This window comes from Mus musculus, chromosome 7 (assembly GCF_000001635.26).
Source record: "Mus musculus strain C57BL/6J chromosome 7, GRCm38.p6 C57BL/6J".
NCBI lineage: Eukaryota > Metazoa > Chordata > Mammalia > Rodentia > Muridae > Mus > Mus musculus.
Window position 1 is genome coordinate 9,240,549 of NC_000073.6, and position 20,277 is coordinate 9,260,825.

General features: G+C 36.8%; 1 pseudogene; it reads right to left on the reverse strand.

Annotated features, from left to right (window-relative positions):
- On the reverse strand, positions 355 to 19,875 carry Gm4011 (predicted gene 4011; annotated as a pseudogene).

A 20,277-nucleotide genomic window follows, 5' to 3' on the forward strand; every position in this document is an offset into this window, starting at 1 on the left:
TTGGAGAGCAGAAAAAAACATTTCCATTTTAGACCATTGTCTGATAGATTGAAGAGCAGCTTAAGAAAACAGGCAATATCTCTCATGTGTGTGCTCCTATTGAAAATCAGAAAATGTGTTCTGATTTCAACTTTGTTGTTTCTTTAGTTTGTTAATTTGTCAAATTGATTGTTAGATATGATAGATGGTTTCTATGTGTAGTACTATCTGTTCTGGAACTCACTTTCTGTACAAGATCATGGATAAAACTTTCTTATCAACTTTTACTGGAAGTTACCAGGGGGATATCTCAATGAAAGAAAAATGAGGAATAAAACAGTAATAATAATTTGAAATTTTAATTTTCTTAGAGAAAATGAATCAAGTGAATGAGTGCAAGATTTTATGCACAATGCATGCAAGATGAGTAGATATGATACTTCTAGACATTACTACAGGATCCAGTAAAAGTGATTCTAAAACTGAATACATGCATTGTAACCCAGTATTTGGTACGTATGTAACAATTTCTCATTTGAAAGAATTCTAGAAATATTTCTTCAGAAATGTGATTTCTCCCTGATTTTTTTGAAAGAATTTCTCTCAGATCTCAAGAAAATGATGTAGATCTTGGGTGCAAAGATACATCCAAGAATCCCTGAACTGGATGCCAGGATGGAGAAAATCTCTACAACAACCATGACCTCGCCCTTGGTGGTATGGTAGACAGGGAGGAAGGTAACCCAGACACTGCAGAACACTAGCATGCTGAAGGTCAGGAATTTGGCTTCATTGAATGCATCAGGTAGATTCCTTGCCAAGAAAGCTACAGTGAAGCTTCCAAGTGACAGGAAGGCCAAGTATTCCAGTACACAGTAGAATGCAGTAACTGAGCCCTTGTTACATACAAGAATAATGTTTCCATGCTTAGAATGCTCATCAATATCAACAAATGGAGGAGAAACTGCTAGCCAGATTGCACACAGAATACACTGAAATAGAGAACATATGGGAATAATATAATTGGGTGTCCCAGATACCAAGATGTTTTTTAACGTTCTTCCTGGGCCTGTGAACTTGAAAGCCAGAATTACAGTGATTCTTTCGGCCAGGACTGTGGAAACAGCCACAGTGAATACAATTCCAAATGTGATTTGCTGTAAGACACAGGGGACTCTGTTAGGATGACCAATGAAGAAAAAGGTGCACAGAAAACAGAACATGAGTGACATGAGTAATAGCTAGCTGAGGATTCTGTTATTGGCCTTCACAATAGGAGTGTCATGGTGCTTCACAAACGCCCAAAGTACCAGAGATGTGAATGCAGAGAAGCAAAAGGCCATTAAGGCAAGAGCCATCCCCAAGGGGTCTTCATAGCTTAGAAATATCACAGCTTTCTGAATGCATTTGTTCTGTTCTGTGTTGGCATACTGGTATTCTGGACAATTCACACAGTGATCCATATCTGATTTCCAAAGAAAAGTTTAGTGAGTGCTGCTTTAGAAATTTATTGAGAAGGAATTTCAAGTAAAGTAGTTGAAAAGAGCCTTGCAATGCTGCCTTGATGCTGGAAATATAATTTTAAGGGCATTGCTGGACAACATTGCTTTCGATTCATAATGTCCATGAATATTTAAGGGAAAATAAAATTTCTTTGTCTTTTTAACTTTGTTGAATATATCATTTGTAATGTTATTAGAAACAAAGATTTCATGAATCCCTTTTTGCTACTATGTTGATATCAAATTGATCATTTAATTTAAAAAGATACAATCATAAACCACAATGTGCCTGTGTTATTTTAAAAATACAAAACCCTCCAATCACTGTTTTCTGATGTCATTGATTTTTATGAGTTCATTTCCTATGACACACTGAGACTCTGACTTCTACTGGGACAAGATCTGTAAAATGTACTCGAGAATTCACTAGCTTAAACTCATTGATATAGAAACAATATTAAATTGAACAGGTAGGCTGTGTATTTGTTTGTGTATATATATTTATATGTATGTTCGTGTAAATGTCACAATTGTATTATTGAATTTAAGTTATTCATGTAATGTCATAAGAAGGTAGAGAATGAGAGGTAATAAAATATTAATGTTTAAAAAGCAGAACACTTTAAAGAAATGTGCCCGAAGATGTATCCTCATCTGTCAATAAGTAAACAAATGTTCTGATTATTATTTGAGAGGTGCACTGAGATAAGAACTGATGGAAAAGAAGCCTCTGTAGATACTTTGTACTAAGAAGTTCTTTACCTTGATTCCTTCTTCATTTGGAAAGCTGAGCACACTTATCCTTGCCTTATCTCCATTCCTACTCGATTCTCTGTCTGTGGACGTACTCAGGGACGAAATCAGTATGGACAAATAGAATGAGCAAAATAACAGAGGAATCCTTGAGCAAGAGTGGTAACCTAGATGGTTTGTGTTAAGTAGTAGTACCCCATTCCTACGTTGTAATTCCCATCATGGCTGCAATATCAACTATGAATGTATTTGCACTTTATTTTAATGTCATTTCAGAAAATGTTGATGTACTTCCTTGGTTTTTAGAATTTTTATCTACAACAATGCATTTGTGTACAGCTATTATTTGATAAGTTGCCTAAAAGCCTAATAAGTTGGACTAGCTATAAACAGAATACTTTTCTGTACCAGAAAACCTGGGTTCAGCATCCAGCACCCATGCCAGGCATCTCATAAGTGCATCTAAATGTACAGACAGGGTTATTATTTGCTCATATGTGTACCTGTACCAGTGTTATCTACCACATTCACATAAGCCAATAATGTAATAAAACATTTCATAGATATTTTTGTGGAATTCACTGATATAAATGTTAACTCTTAATTGTTTTTATATCTAAAACAATTTCAGTAAAATAATTAAAAAAATATTTTCATGTGTAGTGTATGTTGGAATCCATGACTTCAAATGACATCTTCTGAGTAGGTTGCTTGGTTCTACTACATGCCTCATGGGAATAAACTCAGATTGTAGGCCTTGGCCCCAAGTGATTTAACTATTGTATAATCTCACAGGCATAATATTTCTTCTGAGAACTTTAATTCATTATATTGAATGAAGAAAAAATAATTGAAAAGATAACTATAAACTTTATGCATTTTGTCAACTCTATATAATTATTATAGTAATTGATGTGGTATCCAATATACTAAACATGAGTCTTATCATATATTTAACATCATTGGTCAACACTTATTCCATACTTCCTGGACTCATATCACACCTGGCTTTTCTCATGGCCCTCTGAATATTACATACTTAATATCTTGACATAAATTTGCAAATTCTTTTGTATTCTACATTAATCTTACAGAGAACATGTAATTTGTGTCTATCAGCCTCATGATCCATTTCAGTAGATTATTATATTATAATCGCTTCTTCATGGACTCCTATATGTATGTGGTGTACATAATCATATGTAGGACAGACATACTCAAGAAATATCTCTAAATTAATTCTTTTTAAAATTGTGACAAAAATGTAATGTACATGTAGTTTTATAGTAGATTACTTATTGGGAAAGTACTCTAGGATATTCCTTCAAATTGAGTTTTATTTTTTAAAGTATTTCTTTGTGAAAATATAATATGCTATGAATTTGCAATGCGTGAGTATGTGGGCAAAGACACAAGGTATATGTGTTTGGTTTTTAATTTATTTGTTGGTTTTTGGTAGGATTTTGTTATTGATTTTTATGTCTACAACTAGTAAATTAGAAAAGTGACATATTTTATATTAAAAGTTGCCTTTTAGTTGATGTCATCATTCTAGCATGGTAAAAGAGTGATACACACACACACACACACACACACACACACACACACACACACACACACATATATTTGTAGGATTTATCAGAGCAGATAAAACTTACTTGTCTCATTAGAAATTTCATTTTCAGGGCAGGGGCTGCAAATGAAACAGCAGGCTGCCACTCTCTCCTTCCTGGATCTTCTGAATCCAGGACCACAATCTGCACTGCACACAGAGGATGGCATCTGAGAAGAAAATTAGACACATATTGACAATGAGTTTTAGATATTATTTTATGTTTTATATAAGCCCAATAAATGTTTAATTAGCTTATTTTATGTATACCAACTTGTAGACATTTTATATTGTCCATTGTTTAATGGACAGCTGTGAATATTGGAAAGACATTGAAGAAATGTTGGATAATTTCTGAATGTCTATTAATTCAGGAAAAAGAGATGCTAGTGATCTTTGTGCAAAAACTATAGAAATTGCAACATGTTTTTACTTTTTATTTTCAATTTGGCACTAAGAATTGTAAACAGACATAGGGAACTTTAATTGAGATTTTTTTTTCACCCAACACTATCCTGTCCTTATGAGTTTGAATCATTTTCTTAATTGGCAATTGATATATGTATGCCCATCTCACTTTGTGTACCAGAGCCAGTGAGTATTACTCTTTGTTTTTCATCTTTTTTTTTTTTTGGATATTTTCTTTATTAACATTTCAAATGTTATCCACTTTCCCGGGTTCCATTCCTCCTGGAAATATCCTATCTGTTTTTTAATATCTATGCTTTAATGTCTGTTTCCCAATATCCACACTTGTCTTTTCACGAGTGTATATAAGCCATACATCATATCTTTCCTTCCTACTTACTTTACTTACTATCAAAGTTTATTTAAAGCAACAGAAAAGCAAGTTAAGAAGACATTTGAAACAGAAAAAAATATGTCCTTAAATTACAGATAACAAATACAACCAGTACAGGGGAACGCCAGCGCCAAAAAATGGGAATGGGTGGGTAGGGGCGTGGGGGGGAGAGGGTAGGGGACTTTTCGGATAGCATTGGAAATGTAATTGAAGAAAATACGTAATAAAAAAAAATAAATACAACCTTGAATAAATAAGCATTGCAAAGCATGAAAGACTGTTTATGAAAAACAGTGGAACATGCAGACACTGGTTTAATATTGTTGAAAATGATAAATCTATGTGTAGTGACCTTGAATATGGAGTGTTCCATGAAGATACCCCCATATGTCTATTTACCATAATGTGGTATGAAAATTTTGTCCTATTATGATGTTTTAATTTTTGCTTAATCTTGTTTAATTTGTTATTCTCCCATAGAACCCTATTATGTCTTAATAAGTAACAGAAAGTGGATCTGATGGAAAAGGATGTTGGGAGGGGAACAAGAGTATTAACTATGACATATTGCAAGTAAAACTGAGAATTGGTCACATTCCAGTAGAAGGAAAGGGAACTGTAGGTAGGATATATTATGTGAGAGTAACATGCTGTTTTCAATAAATAAAAAAGAAATCTCAATTTCAAAAAAAACATCTCATTGTCTCAAGGGAAGAACTTTCTGTTTTGTGTTCTTTTTTTCCCTCTTTTTTGGGTTGGTAGGTGTTTTTCTCAAGAATTATTCTATAAATATCTATCTCAAATTTTCTCAAATTTTTATTGTTCTCAAATTTCCTTTTTCCCTCTTACTGCACATTATGTTTTCCTCATGTTTATTAAAATAAAGAAATGTTCTCCTCTTGTATGTGCATGTGTCTCCCCACCCTCTGCAGGCAACTAAGGAGTGTCTTAAAAATATAAGCCAGCATTGTTGTCTTTGAATCCATTTACAGAATTTTAACACAAGTGTTCACTTATAACTGAAAATAATTTGTTGCTTTTGTGTGGTTGCTGTTATTGCTGTACTTGAGGTGTTTTAATAGCTATTTCTTTGTTTGATGTTTTAGTGCAGTCTATACGTTCTTTGAAATTTTGTTCATCTTAATTAAAAATATGATGGGGTACTTCAATTTATTAAAATATGTTTATGTGAATATGAATTTTTATAATTGTGTTCATTATTGAACATGGTATGAATCCATTTGTTTTGTGGGAAATTTTTTTTGGGTAAAATGACAAGGGTTAACAATTATGACTCTTAGTGTTTCCTAACTGTAACATTGGTCTCTCTCTTACCAACACCTGTTCCAGAGGTTTAAGGCAAGGGAATAGATTACTATGTAATAACAGCAACAAAGTGAAAAATATTTTGTTTAATTTAAAGGAAAGACTATCAAACAGTGGTGAAGAACAATTTTGTATTAATTAAATTTCAGAAAATAGTTCTGATATGGCATAGGTAAATTTTATGCATGTTTGAATCTTCAAAGAATTGGGGAAAATGTCAAAATAAACATAATATAGGAACCTAGAAATTGTTTTTTTTTTTCATTTCAACATGTTAATGTGTATCCACTTGAGAGTGTTTACTGCTATGTATTATAAATCAATAAGTTATTACGCACTCACCTTTCTCCTTGCTGTAGCCAACTCAAGCATGTCTACATATAAGTGAAAGTATTCACCATGTGGAAAATATGGGCTGAACTTTCCTAACTTCACCTTAATCCCAAGGTGTTATGAGAGATTCCAAAATGAAAAATGTCATAGTCTTCCTGCAGTATCACTCTCTGTTTCATTATTACTTTATCCCCAAGAGGATTAGTAAAGTGGGTCTTCCTCAGAAAGGAGTTTACCTAAAATACAAGCATTGCACTATATTGTATATACCATCCCTTCAAGTCATAAAATGTATTCTGATTCCATAATAAAGGCAACTATGTTTAAAGAATGAAAGAGAAAAATCACAACAATTGCCATTGGATAAATGAAAGTATCATGATATTCCAAGAATTTAATTCCTCTCGGTGAACACTATCAAAGACAAAGAGACTAAAATGCAGAACCAAACGCATGTGTGCAACCCACACACACACACACACACACACACACACACACACACACTAGCACAGAGAGAGGCGCTCAGGTCCTTTCAAAGTCACACATGTAATACAGCTATATACTTAATTACACACAAATATAAATACATGTTCTCATAACTTTCAGTCACATAAAAAACATATATGCACTCAACTAGAAACACAGCTAAAAATTTAACTGGCAAACAATCAAACAGAGAAAGATATAGAAATAGAGGGAGAGAGGGTGATAGAGAGAAATAGAGAGAGAGAAAGAGAGAGGAAACAAATGGGGAGAATTATAAGTATATAACCACCAGCCTAGAATGATATTGACACACAGGGAAATTTATACTCACAACTAATGACAGAAAGACAGGCAAAGGCCAAACCAAGCACAAAGAAATTGGCAGACAGATAAACAGTAAAGCAGACACTAATAACACATAAAAACACATTCAAACACTCACAAAATACATACAAGTGTACACAAAGACACATACTCTGACAAAAATCACACAGAAACATACACACACATATATAAACACACTTATAATAAGAAAATTATACATAGAAAAATTGTAGCTCTCTTACACAGTCATACAAAGAAATAAACCTGTATGTTCAAAGCAACACAAATATAAACATAGACAGAAAGAGTAAAACACATATATATACACAGTGAAAATATGTATTCACACATATAGACACATTCATATACACAAAACTGAGTACCAACACTCTTTCATGTTGAGTTACTCTCAGAAAACCAAGTAAGTTACTCAAGAGAGTACACTACAGGCATATTCACTAGAGAAAGTAATGGAAACCATTCCTTAAAATAATTTCCATGTAATTGACAAATATAAATAAAACTTATCTTCTCATCACAGAGAAAATTCATGGGGAAAACTTTTTTTATCCAATATTGAAAGGGTTGAGCTGACATCTGTATGTTTTATATAAAACCCACAAATTTTCATTGATAATCTGCGACTTCTTTTACCAATCACATTTATAACAATCATTAGATTTTCTTTTTCTTTAAAAAATGTCAGAAACTTATCTATTTTCAAAATATTTCCTATTATTTTAAGTCTGGACATCTGAGAGACACTAAATGGCTATGCAATTGAAGACACCAAACATCATCCAATAAAAGAAACTCTACCTTAAAGCAGGGATACCTGGATAATTTCCCATTGTCTATTGCCTGATTATCAACCTGTTGAAGATTTGTCTCATGGAGTGCATGGGCCATGGCATGCACAGCATTATATATGTTTTGGCTACCATCACTAAAGGTTATGTCAAACTTCTGTTCTATTAGCCAATCCAGTAAAGCATTTGATGAAAAATTCATCAGTATTTTACAGTTTCATGCTGAATCTTCACAGTTAAAGTACTTCCACTCTTGCATTTCTAGGTTTAAATCTGTGCTTTTGAGATGGAACAATGTCTGTACAAACTTTTTATAGCCAGAAATCTCAGCATGGTGGGGTAGAAAAGTAAAAGTCCCATAGAACGTGCCATGATTTAAGTCTTTCTTACTGGTAGGTAAATTCAGTTGTATTGTGGTGACCCATATTCTCTGTATAACTGTAGATTCCCATATTCTGAGGCTCAGTAAAATAAAATTGCTTGTTTCCCCATAAATAATAATAACATTTGTGGATAACATCATAATTTGGTTGTAGTTCATTTCAGTTGTGGCATAGGTCAAAATATCAGAGATTCCTATCATGTTCACAAAGGCAAAGCAAATTTCCTTGCCTTTGCTCTCTTTTTTCAACTGTGACAGAAACTGATAGCCTTCATCATCATCAGGGATGATAAGGCCGACCCAGTTCCATTGGAAATAAAGTATGAAGTAGACCATTGCCAATGCTAGAGATGTGTCCTTTGGGGCCATCTGATAGACATAGGGATATTTTTCATTATCATTGATGATGGAACTGAAAGGTCCATAGGTAAGCTGAAGGAACTACAACAAAAAGAGCAGCATGAGGTGTAGTGCATCCAATAAAACCAGTAATCATATTTACCTTCAAAGAGTTGATTACCTGTGACTTTTTCTCTCATCTGATTCAAATGAGCAAATGTTCAATCCTGGCACATGTATTTCTAATAGTAACTGCAAGCTTAGCTCTTTGACAAAGATGCAACAAAATGTATCTGCATGTTATAATAACTGACATTCAGTCTTTCAGTTTTAGTCTTGCTATCTGTGTTCTCAAGGTTTAGAGGGATTTTAATATATTTACATCTTGGGGATATTTGCCTAATACTTTTTTAAAAAGGCATTTATTCCTCATTCCAGAAAAAATCTTCTTCTAAGATTAACAGAAAAGTCCTATGCAAAATACTGCTTTACCTTTTAGAGAAAAATTTACCTTGCCCTACTTGAAGGTATTCCTTCTACACTTGAGTTTGTAACTCACAAAAAAGTGCCAGAGATCTCTGTTTTAAGATAATATTCCAAAATACTCTGGGAATATCTGCTTCTGTGCCTCCTCAGGACACAGATAACCAGAAGAAAGTATATTTAAAAACTGTAAACAAGGTCAGCAGCCTAAAAGTGTTAGTAGCAGATCAGATTAAACAAACAAACAAACAAAAAACACCCTCATTCTACTAAATACCCATGTAATTATGTGTCAAAATATCTAGGACTCATAAGTTGTATCTCTTGTAGAAAATATACAGAAGCAATGTTAGATTGGACAGAGTTATCTCCTCCTTCCAAGTGTCTTGTAATAATAGAAAAATAAAAATGTGAAAAAATATGTAAGAATGAGGTATTTGAACCCTGTAACTCCTCCTTCTTAGAAACGTTCACCAGTGAAGATCTGCTCTTGTATCTTATGATGAAGAAACAAATGAAAAACAAGCTAAGACATAGCAATAAGTTCCATAAAGCTAAGGACATAACCTCTATAATATTAAAAATTACTTATAATAATTAAAACAGTATGTTGATGAAATATTTGCCATAGTGTCTAACGAAAATTGGCACTATGACCCATAATTGTTAGTACTATATTTACTGATAGTAAAATGTCTAACTTCACAGACTGGATTTAAGGTTTTCTTCCACTCCAGTGCCACTGAAATGTCACAAGTGGCCAGGCTAAAAATGGTCTGTCTTATCTTTGCACAAAAATACTCCAGATACTTAAAAGTTGGTTTATAGAGGAAATTATTGTAAAATATTATTCTGTTCTGTATTAGTCAGGGTTCTCTAGAGTCACAGAACTTATGGATAGTCTCTAGATAATAAAGGAATTTATTGATGACTTACAGTCGGCAGCTCAATTCCCAACAATCGTTCAGTCACAGCTGTGAGTGGAAGTCCAAGGATCTAGCAGTTACTCAGTCTCACGCAGCAAGCAGGCGAAGGAGCAGGAGCAAGAGCTAGACTCCCTTCTTCCAATGTCCTTATATTGTCTCCAGCAAAAGGTGTAGCCCAGATTAAAGGTGTGTTCCACCACACCTTTAATCCCAGATGAAAGGCATAGCCCAGATTAAAGGTGTGTTCCTTAACTCGGAGATTCAATCTTCTGGAATCCATAGCCACTATGGCTCAAGATCTTCAAACCAAGATCCAGATAAGGATCTCCAAGCCTCCAGATAAGGGTCACTGGTGAGCCTTCCAATTCCGGATTGTAGTTCATTCCAAATATTGTCAAGTTGACAACCAGGAATAGCCACTACAATCCACCCCTTGTCAACTTGACACAAATAATATCTCATGTTCACATGAAACAATAACAAGGTTGTAAATATGCCTAACATGATATAACTATCCCTCGTACAATCGCAAACGCATTAGTAAATTTACAATGGGCATTCATATTACTTTATAATCCTCGTTTCTGCAACTGGTTACGTGGCCTTAATTGGTATTTATAACTACCTTCCTCTACTACCCATTCTGTATTTCCTTCACCTTCAGCCAGCACCTCAGCAGGTCTTGGCTCTTTTCCTGAAGGATTGACCCATACCTTCATTCCTGATGGGTCTGCGTCCTTTGTCATCCTGCTTGGATTAGGCTGTTGTAGTTTCCCATTGACTTTAATCACAGGACATGGTAGTACTAAGAGATGCCCTAAGGGATCTCCTGCACTCCAGACATAATCTTGCTTACCACCATTGTGAAGAGGTAATCCAATTTCCCCATGGTAATCTGGATCTATCACCCCTCCTAACACTGTTATTCCTTTTTTAGCCTGTTGGTTTAAGGGCATTAGAAGCCCAAAATGACCAGGGGGAAGTCTGAGCTTCCAGTTCAATGAAATGTTTGTTGTAGCTCCTGGTAGGAGCACTCCCCTCTCTGGAGCCAAAACTTCTAAGCCAGCAGAACCTAGAGTTATGGGGACAGGAAGCAAAAATTTTCCTAGAGGGTCACTAGGAGTGATAGTAAGTGGAACTATTCCGTTTTCCACCCCTTGATTCCTGGACCCATGAATCCTGGCTATGGGTGAAACTGTACCATATATCGAGCGCTGATTCAAAGCATATACTGCCTTCTGAAGAACTCTGCCCCAGCCTTCCAAGCTGTTACCACCTAATTGGCGCTGTAACTGCGTCTTCAAAAGGCCATTCCATCTTTCTATCAGCCCAGCTGCTTCAGGATGATGGGGAATGTGGTAAGACCAGTGAATTCCATGATCGTGAGCCCACTGTCGTACTTCTCTGGCTGTGAAATGAGTTCCTTGGTCAGAAGCAATACTGTGTGGAATACCATGACGATAGATGAGGCATTCTGTCAGTCCGTGAATGGTGGTTTTAGCAGAGGCATTACGTGCAGGAAAGGCAAATCCATAACCAGAATAAGTATCTACTCCAGTAAGAACAAAACGCTGTCCTTTCCACGAAGGAAGTGGTCCAATGTAGTCAACCTGCCACCAGGTTGCTGGCTGGTCACCTCGAGGAATGGTGCCATATCTGGGGCTCAGTGTTGGTTTCTGCTGTTGGCAGATCTGGCAATCAGCAGCAGCTGTAGCCAGGTCAGCCTTGGTGAGTGGAAGCCCGTGTTGCTGAGCCCAAGCATAACCTCCATCTCGACCACCATGACCACTTTGTTCATGTGCCCATTGAGCAATGACAGGGATGGCTGGGGAGAGAGGCTGACTGTCCACAGAACGGGTCATCTTATCCACTTGATTATTGAACTCCTCCTCGGCTGAAGTCACCTTTTGGTGAGCATTTACATGGGACACAAATATCTTCACATCCTTTGCCCATTTGGAGAGATCTATCCACATACTTCTTCCCCAGATGTCTTTCTCACCAATTTTCCAATTGTGATCTTTCCAAGTCCCTGACCATCCAGCCAATCCATTGGCTACAGCCCATGAGTCAGTGAATAATCGTACATCTGACCATTTCTTCTTGCAAACAAACTGTAATACCATGTGTACTGCCCGAAGTTCTGCCCACTGTGAAGATTTCCCTTCACCCGTGTCTTTCAAGGTTATCCCAGAAAGGGGTTGTAATGCTGCAGCTGTCCACTTCTGGGTGGTGCCTGATTAACGTGCAGAGCCATCAGTAAACCAGGCTCTAGTCTTCTCCTCTTCGGTCAGTCGATCATAGGGAACACCCCATGAGGCTATAGGCACATGTTTGGCAGCAGATGGCATTGTAACAGGAGTAGAAACCATAGGCATTTGAGCAACTTCTTCATGTAACTTGCTTGTGCCTTCAGGACCTGCTCTGGCCCGATCACGTATATACCACTTCCATTTGATAATAGACTGCTGCTGGGCGCGTCCCACTTTATGACTTGCAGGGTCTGATAGTACCCAGCTCATGATGGGTAATTCAGGTCACATAGTAACTTGATGTCCTATTGTCAAACGTTCAGTTTCCACTAAGGCCCAATAGCAGGCCAAGAGCTGTTTTTCAAAGGGAGAATAGTTGTCTGCAGATGATGGTAGAGCTTTGCTCCAAAATCCCAAAGGTCTTTTCTGTGATTCACCTACAGGAGCCTGCCAGAGGCTCCAAACAGCATCTCTATCAGCCACAGACACCTTAAGTACCATCGGGTCTGCTGGGTCATATGGTCCAAGTGGTAGAGCAGCCTGCACAGCAGCCTGGACCTGTTGAAGGGCCTTCTCCTGTTCCAGGCCCCACACAAAGCTAGCAGCTTTCCGAGTCACTTGGTAAATAGGCCTAAGTAACACACCCAAGTGAGGGATGTGTTGTCTCCAGAATCCAAATAGGCCCACTAAACGTTGTGCTTCTTTCTTGGTTGTAGGAGGGGCCAGGTGCAATAACTTATCTTTCACCTTAGAAGGAATATCTCTGCATGCCCCACACCACTGGACTCCTAAGAATTTCACTGAGGTAGATGGTCCTTGAATTTTGGTTGGATTTATTTCCCATCCTCTGATACGCATATGTGTTACCAATGAGTCCAAAGTAGTTGCTACTTCCTGCTCACTTGGTCCAATCAGCATAATGTCATCAATATAGTGCACCAATGTGATATTTTGTGGAAGATCCAAACGATCAAGATCCCTTCTAACTAAATTATGACACAGGGCAGGAGAGTTAATATATCCTTGAGGCAAAACTGTGAAGGTATACTGTTGGCCTTGCCAACTGAAAGCAAATTGCTTCTGGTGGTCCTTATGAACAGGTACTGAGAAGAAGGCATTTGCCAGATCAATAGCTGCATACCAGGTGCCAGGAGATGTGTTAATTTGCTCAAGTAACGAAACTACGTCTGGTACAGCAGCTGCAATTGGAGTTACCACCTGATTTAATTTTCGATAATCAACTGTCATTCTCCATGATCCATCTGTTTTCTGCACTGGCCAGATAGGAGAGTTAAACGGAGATGTGGTGGGAACCACCACCCCTGCATCTTTCAAGTCCTTGATAGTGGCAGTAATTTCTGCAATGCCTCCAGGAATACGATACTGTTTTTGATTCACTATTTTCTTTGGCAAAGGCAACTCTAAAGGCTTCCATTTGGCCTTTCCAACCATAATAGCCCTCACTCTACAGTTCAGGGAACCAATATGAGAATTCTGCCAATTTCTGAGTATATCTATCCCAATTATACATTCTGGAACTGGGGAAATCACCACAGGATGTGTCCGGGGACCTACTGGACCTACTGTGAGTCGGACATCAGTCAAAACTCCATTAATCACCTGCCCTCCATAAGCCCCTACTTTAACTGGAGGGCCACAATGTTTCTTGGGATCCCCTGGGATCAGTGTCAACTCAGAACCAGTATCCAGCAGACCCCGAAAAGTCTGATTATTTCCTTTTCCCCAGTGTACAGTTACCCTTGTAAAAGGCCGTAGGTCCCTCTGGGGAAGAACTGGAGAAAGGGTAACAGCAAAACCTTTGGGTGTTTTATCAAGATCCTTCCTCAGCGGAACCTGGCCACCCCTTCATTCAAGGGGTTCTGGATCTGCAAACTGTCTCAAGTCTGGAAATTGATTCACTGGCCGAGATTGCTGTTTACCACGGTCTAATGTAGCCTTTCTTTCATTTGGCTGTTTACCACGATCTAATGTAGCCTTTCTTTCATTTGTTTGAGAATTTTTCTGCTTATACAGATCAAACAAATATGCAGTAGGCTTCCTATGTATTTCATTCCTGGAAACACCATGATTGGTTAGCCAGTACCAAAGGTCCAATCGAGTCATGCCATTATAAATTTCACCTCTCCTGTGCTGACCATTACTGGGTATGTTATTACAAACATTCTTTTGTCTACGCTGTCCATTATAATAACTAGAATCACCTTGTCTCTTGCGATTCAATGCTGCCACCTGGCCCTTGTTACCTCGGAATCCAACTAAACCCAGTGAATTTAATTCATCTAATTGAGCAGAAGCATCTCCAATGCTAAGATCTGGCACAAGGAAAAGGGAAAGAACAAAACCCTTCAAATGTGCCGGTGCCCCTCTCACCAATTTGCGTCTTATAGAGCTGGTGAAAGGCATATCTTCTGGACCTTCCCAATGTGGACAATTATGCTTTACACAATATATCCACTCTAGCATTGCAATTTCCCTAAGTCTTAAAATCCCTTCATCAACACTAAGCCACGGAATATCAGGCATCTCCAAGTCATTTCCAGTAGGCCATCTTTTGATAAACACCTCAGCCAAACATTCAAACAAACTTTTGACACCTTTTTTAACTATGCGAGCTTCCGTATTAAACCTAGAATCTCTACTCAGAGGACCCATGTCAATAAACTCAGCCTGCTCTAGTTTTATGTTCCTTCCACCCTTATCCCACACCCTTAAAATCCATTCCCACACATATTCACCAGGTTTCTGCTTGAATGAATTAGCCAACTCATTAAGCTCCTTAGTAGTGTAGCGAATTTCCTCATGGACTACACTTTCTACCTCCCCTCTAGGAGCCTGTTTTGCTTTGAGTCTGGTTACAGGTCTAGAAGAAACTATTGGTGGGCCTTGAGCAGACTCTGCAAAATTAATTTCCTCATGTGGGGAAGGCATTATTTCAAGAGGTGGGGCTGAGGGTACTACTTCCTCAGGTGGGGCAAACCCTTGAGAATCTGAAGATTCAAAATTCTCAGCTTCAACATGGTCTTCAAAATTCTCTGAGCTCCCAGGAGGGAGAGAATCTGGAGAGGTTTCAATAGTAGAAAGTGCTGGTGGATCAACAAGCCAATTCCAGTATTTTAAAAGATTCATCCTTGTACTTCTGTTACTCTAGAACCCCACTCCTGGTACCAACTTCTGTATTAGTCAGGGTTCTCTAGAGTCACAGAACTTATGGATAGTCTCTAGATAATAAAGGAATTTATTGATGACTTACAGTCGGCAGCTCAATTCCCAACAATCGTTCAGTCACAGCTGTGAATGGAAGTCCAAGGATCTAGCAGTTAATCAGTCTCACGCAGCAAGCAGGCGAAGGAGCAGGAGCAAGAGCTAGACTCCCTTCTTCCAATGTCCTTATATTGTCTCCAGCAAAAGGTGTAGCCCAGATTAAAGGTGTGTTCCACCACACCTTTAATCCCAGATGAAAGGCATAGCCCAGATTAAAGGTGTGTTCCTTAACTCGGAGATTCAATCTTCTGGAATCCATAGCCACTATGGCTCAAGATCTTCAAACCAAGATCCAGATAAGGATCTCCAAGCCTCCAGATAAGGGTCACTGGTGAGCCTTCCAATTCCGGATTGTAGTTCATTCCAAATATTGTCAAGTTGACAACCAGGAATAGCCACTACATGTTCCATCACAATTTATCATTGATCACTAAACTTATAACACCACCATAACTCTGTTATTGTACAGTTTACCAATGATAATCTAAACTTATGACCAAAATGAAAATAACACATATGGGGAAGAAATAATATGCTTTATGTTTTGGAACAACATTAATCTTTCACTGCTTACTGAGATGTTTATAAATAAAGAATCACTCTGACTGCCAGTCAGTCAAGGCTGCAAGATTCTCTCTAACACCCTGCCAGACTCTATTCTTCATTTCCTCCTCTATTCCTTCTTTCTGGAATCTGTCAACTTCTGGAGGTGGCATATAGCAGATGGCCTATCATCTCTCTAAATAGTAAGTACACTGGAACTACATAGATTGACATAAGCATACATCTAATCTCATCCATTAACTTTCTTAATATCTGTCAAATCCCCCAAAGAGACGTGATGCTAAGAATCCTTGGCCTATGATAACTCACATGTAGAGATAAGAAAATGTCCAGGAACATCTGAAAATATAAAGATGTGGTCATATCGGGTCCTGTAAGCAGAAATGAACACATAGTCTCTTCATTACAGAAATAATTAGGGATACGCTTATATTTTTTCTGATCAGGAAAATCGCCTGTATTTGTCATAGTTTTTCCATCACAACGGCCCAAATTATATTTTATAATCAAAGACATATTTGGTAAAAGATCAGGATTTCTGTTGATTTCATCCATTGAAAACGCCAATGCCAAAGCATATTTGTGGGTTTTAGTTGTTTTTCTGTAAAAGAGTACAGCAATTATTATGGACAAATGTAAATACATGATCATTTGTACTCAATAGAAACACTATACTGTCCTGGATGCTTCTGCCTCTGTCCTCTAAAGATTGAAAGAAAAGGCTTTTATTGTGAGATAAAATGGAATTGGGAAATTGAATAAATAGTAAACAGATTACAATTTCATGACAGTATTTCTCCTATAAATAAGATTTGGTATTGACCTCATCCACAGAGAACATTCCCATCTCTGTTTTTCAGTGCTTGATCAGAAGTTAAAAAAAGGAAAAACCACAGATATTGACAAAACTGTAATTCAGAACATGTCTTCATTTTGAAATTATTGAGCAACATAGAAATACATGTGTTATGAGACCCATCGTGTTATTGATACTTTTTTTGAAATTCACTTAATTAGTTAAGGTAGAGAAAATAGGACTTATTAGTGCATAATAGTCTTTTTGCAGCAAACTTTGGTTTCTGTACTAATAATCACTTATAATTAGTTGCCAATATTCTTGGCATTTTCCCTTATATCTATCCTCACTTTCTTATTTTTATTTCAATCATTTGCTGAAAGAAAACCTTTTCTAAAAATTTATTTTTATGTGAATTCAAACATCAAACATGCATTTTGTAAATGATACATGCCTATGCATATGTTTGTATCCATATGAACAAGGTTTGTTTAGGTCATAGTATGGCAATACATTCAAGTGCTTTATAAGATACTTTGCAGTAGCTTATCCTCAGTTCAATTGTGAAAGTATACACATTCACCGACTTTCTAGTTACAAAGGAAGGTGATATAGTTACTCTGGATACTTCTTATCATAATAACTGAATTTCTAGGAAACATTCTTGATAACCTTTCCAGTTACACTAAAACAGCACTAGCATCCAACTGAGAACTAGGAAAATAAGGAAACTTCTGTGATATTTTATGTGCCAATATTATATGCATATAAAATAGAAGACATTTTGGTGTAAATTGTATAGAATATTTTCATTTTTGTGTAATAAAAGTGTGCCACAAGACAGTGGCAATGGAATAATAACATATTGTGATTGTATTTCTATTTATGGTTATGTAAAGTATAGTATCTCACGTCTCATTCTTGTCACTTCATTATAATCTGATCAATAAACATTAAACATACACCTATATATTTGATGATTAAATTTGAAGTAAATGCAATGAGGTTTTCACCAAAAATTGGACCCCTGTGGTGTTTTCATTCTATATTCTATATTCTATATTCTATAAAATATGCTGATTTATAATATTCTTTATTAACACACCAAAAACTCAATTAAACATTTCCAATACCCAAAAGAAACTTGAGAATAGATCTTGTGCAATGCTCAAACTACTTCCTACAAGTTAACTTTAGGAAGCACCAGTTACATAAAGTGTCTCTGTAACCTAGTATTCTTAAAGGTTGTATTTAAAAAGAACTATCAATGGAGGAGCTAGAGAAAGTAACCAAGGAGCTGAAGGGATCTGCAACCCTATAGGTGGAACAACAATATGAACTAACCAGTACCTGCAGAGCTCATGCCTCTAGCTGCATATGTATCAGAAGATGGCCTAGTCGGCCATCATTGGGAAGAGAGGCCCATTGGCCGTGCAAACTTTATCTGCCTCAGTACAGGGGAACGCCAGGGCCAAGAAGTGGGAGTGTGTGGGTGGGGGAGTAGGTGGGGTCGCATGCGGGGGAGTTTTGGGATATCATTGGAAATGTAAATGAAGAAAATACCTAATTAAAAAAAACAACAAAAAATAAAAAGTATCATTAGTCTACAAAAATGGGTATTAATACCACATTGGTATCAATGTGCACATTGTAACAGGTGCACCTATATTTAATAAAATTTCTGAATAAAGACCCAGAAGATATATATATCATTAATGGATCAGAGATTAAGGAACATAGACATGAAAAGAGATGGCATGTTTCTTAAATAATGAGAGAAAGCTAATAAGCAACTACAGTATCACTGTTCTCAAGTGTTCCAACTAACCTACACCACAGATTTTACCCAATGCAGTGAGAAGGGATATAAGTAGCCTCCATTGCTATTGACAGCCTCACTATTCAAGGAATGTAAACATATCATTGGATTCCATATGATCCACATATATTTTACTCTAAAGAGAGAGTGCAGAACTGAACTTAATAAAATGTAAAAGCCAGTGATTATATATGAACAGAGGGAAGCACGAAGCCACAGTGCTTTTGAATTTTATCTTTTAAAATATTTGGATATCTTGATCTCTAATGACCTAAATATTCTTTGCCCATATACATACAAAAATGTCCATCTAGGCAATCGTATGAAATGTGAATTTCTGATTGTAAAGCTCTTCTCTTTCCAAACTTGATGAAGCTTCAGAAGACAAGAAGTGGCCACATGTAATGAATTTTAGAGAGTAAGTTTGTATATATGTAAAGTTCTTGACAACTCTATGTTCCATGAGAATTACTGTAATCCACATAAGCTCTTGGAGCAACAAACTGATGAAAGGACTGTTAGCAGTGTTTATGGCCATCTATTTGCATATTCTCAGAGTAAAACACAATGAAATATTACAGAATCAATTTCAATAAGTCATCACTGTCTAGAGTGCAGTAAAAACTGTTACTAGGAGGGCTTTATGTGAAGAATCAACATAGATAGTCCTTTATTCCTCAGCTTCCAGTCTTTAAGTCGGAGGCCACCTAACTTAAAGAAAACCAAAACCTCCACTGAATTACTTAAAAGGAGAAACTATGATTGATTCTGTAAGATAAATCATGTTGTTTCTTAGTGTTCAGACTTAGCAACAGTACAAAGGACTCAAGCATTTGCCTAATCTCCATCCTCAGAGCACTAAAGATATATTCAAGTTGTCATTTACATGGACAATACAAATGCACTTACAAGACATTCAGAGTCTCCTTGAAATAATCTTTCTCCATAGGCATCTGAACTGCTCCAAGGATGAAGGAACAAGTTTGATCCAAATCTTTATCATTGACTTCATTCAGGTTTAGTCTCCAAAAGCATGTGGAATCAATGTAATTGGCCATGAGAAGTTGAATCTTGAGGAGAAAGAAGACACCCACTAAAATGAACATATTTGTCCTGCCTTAAACCTGGTAAGTGTGGATTGTGAAGTGCCATGCAAATCAGCACATCAAATTTCTGTCTGCTTTTATTTCTCTAGTCAAAGGAGGTGTTTGTTCCATAGTTATGATTCATATCATTTTCCGATTGCTCCTGGCCCTGGAGGAATTCTTAAACACTGTCTACCCTGGGGTTCTGCAACTGGTGTCCACAGCCCATGTAATAACATAGGTAGGTAAATACATAGAATAATATATTCTCAGGCTCCATAATATCACTCATGTTTTTAAATACTTGGGAGGAAGCTCTTTTGTTCAAATTTTGTACTTGGAAAGTTTTAAAAAGGTGATTGTGTGAAAACAATTAGAAATGATATGAATGGATTGTATCAGAAGATTCACAGTGAGACATCC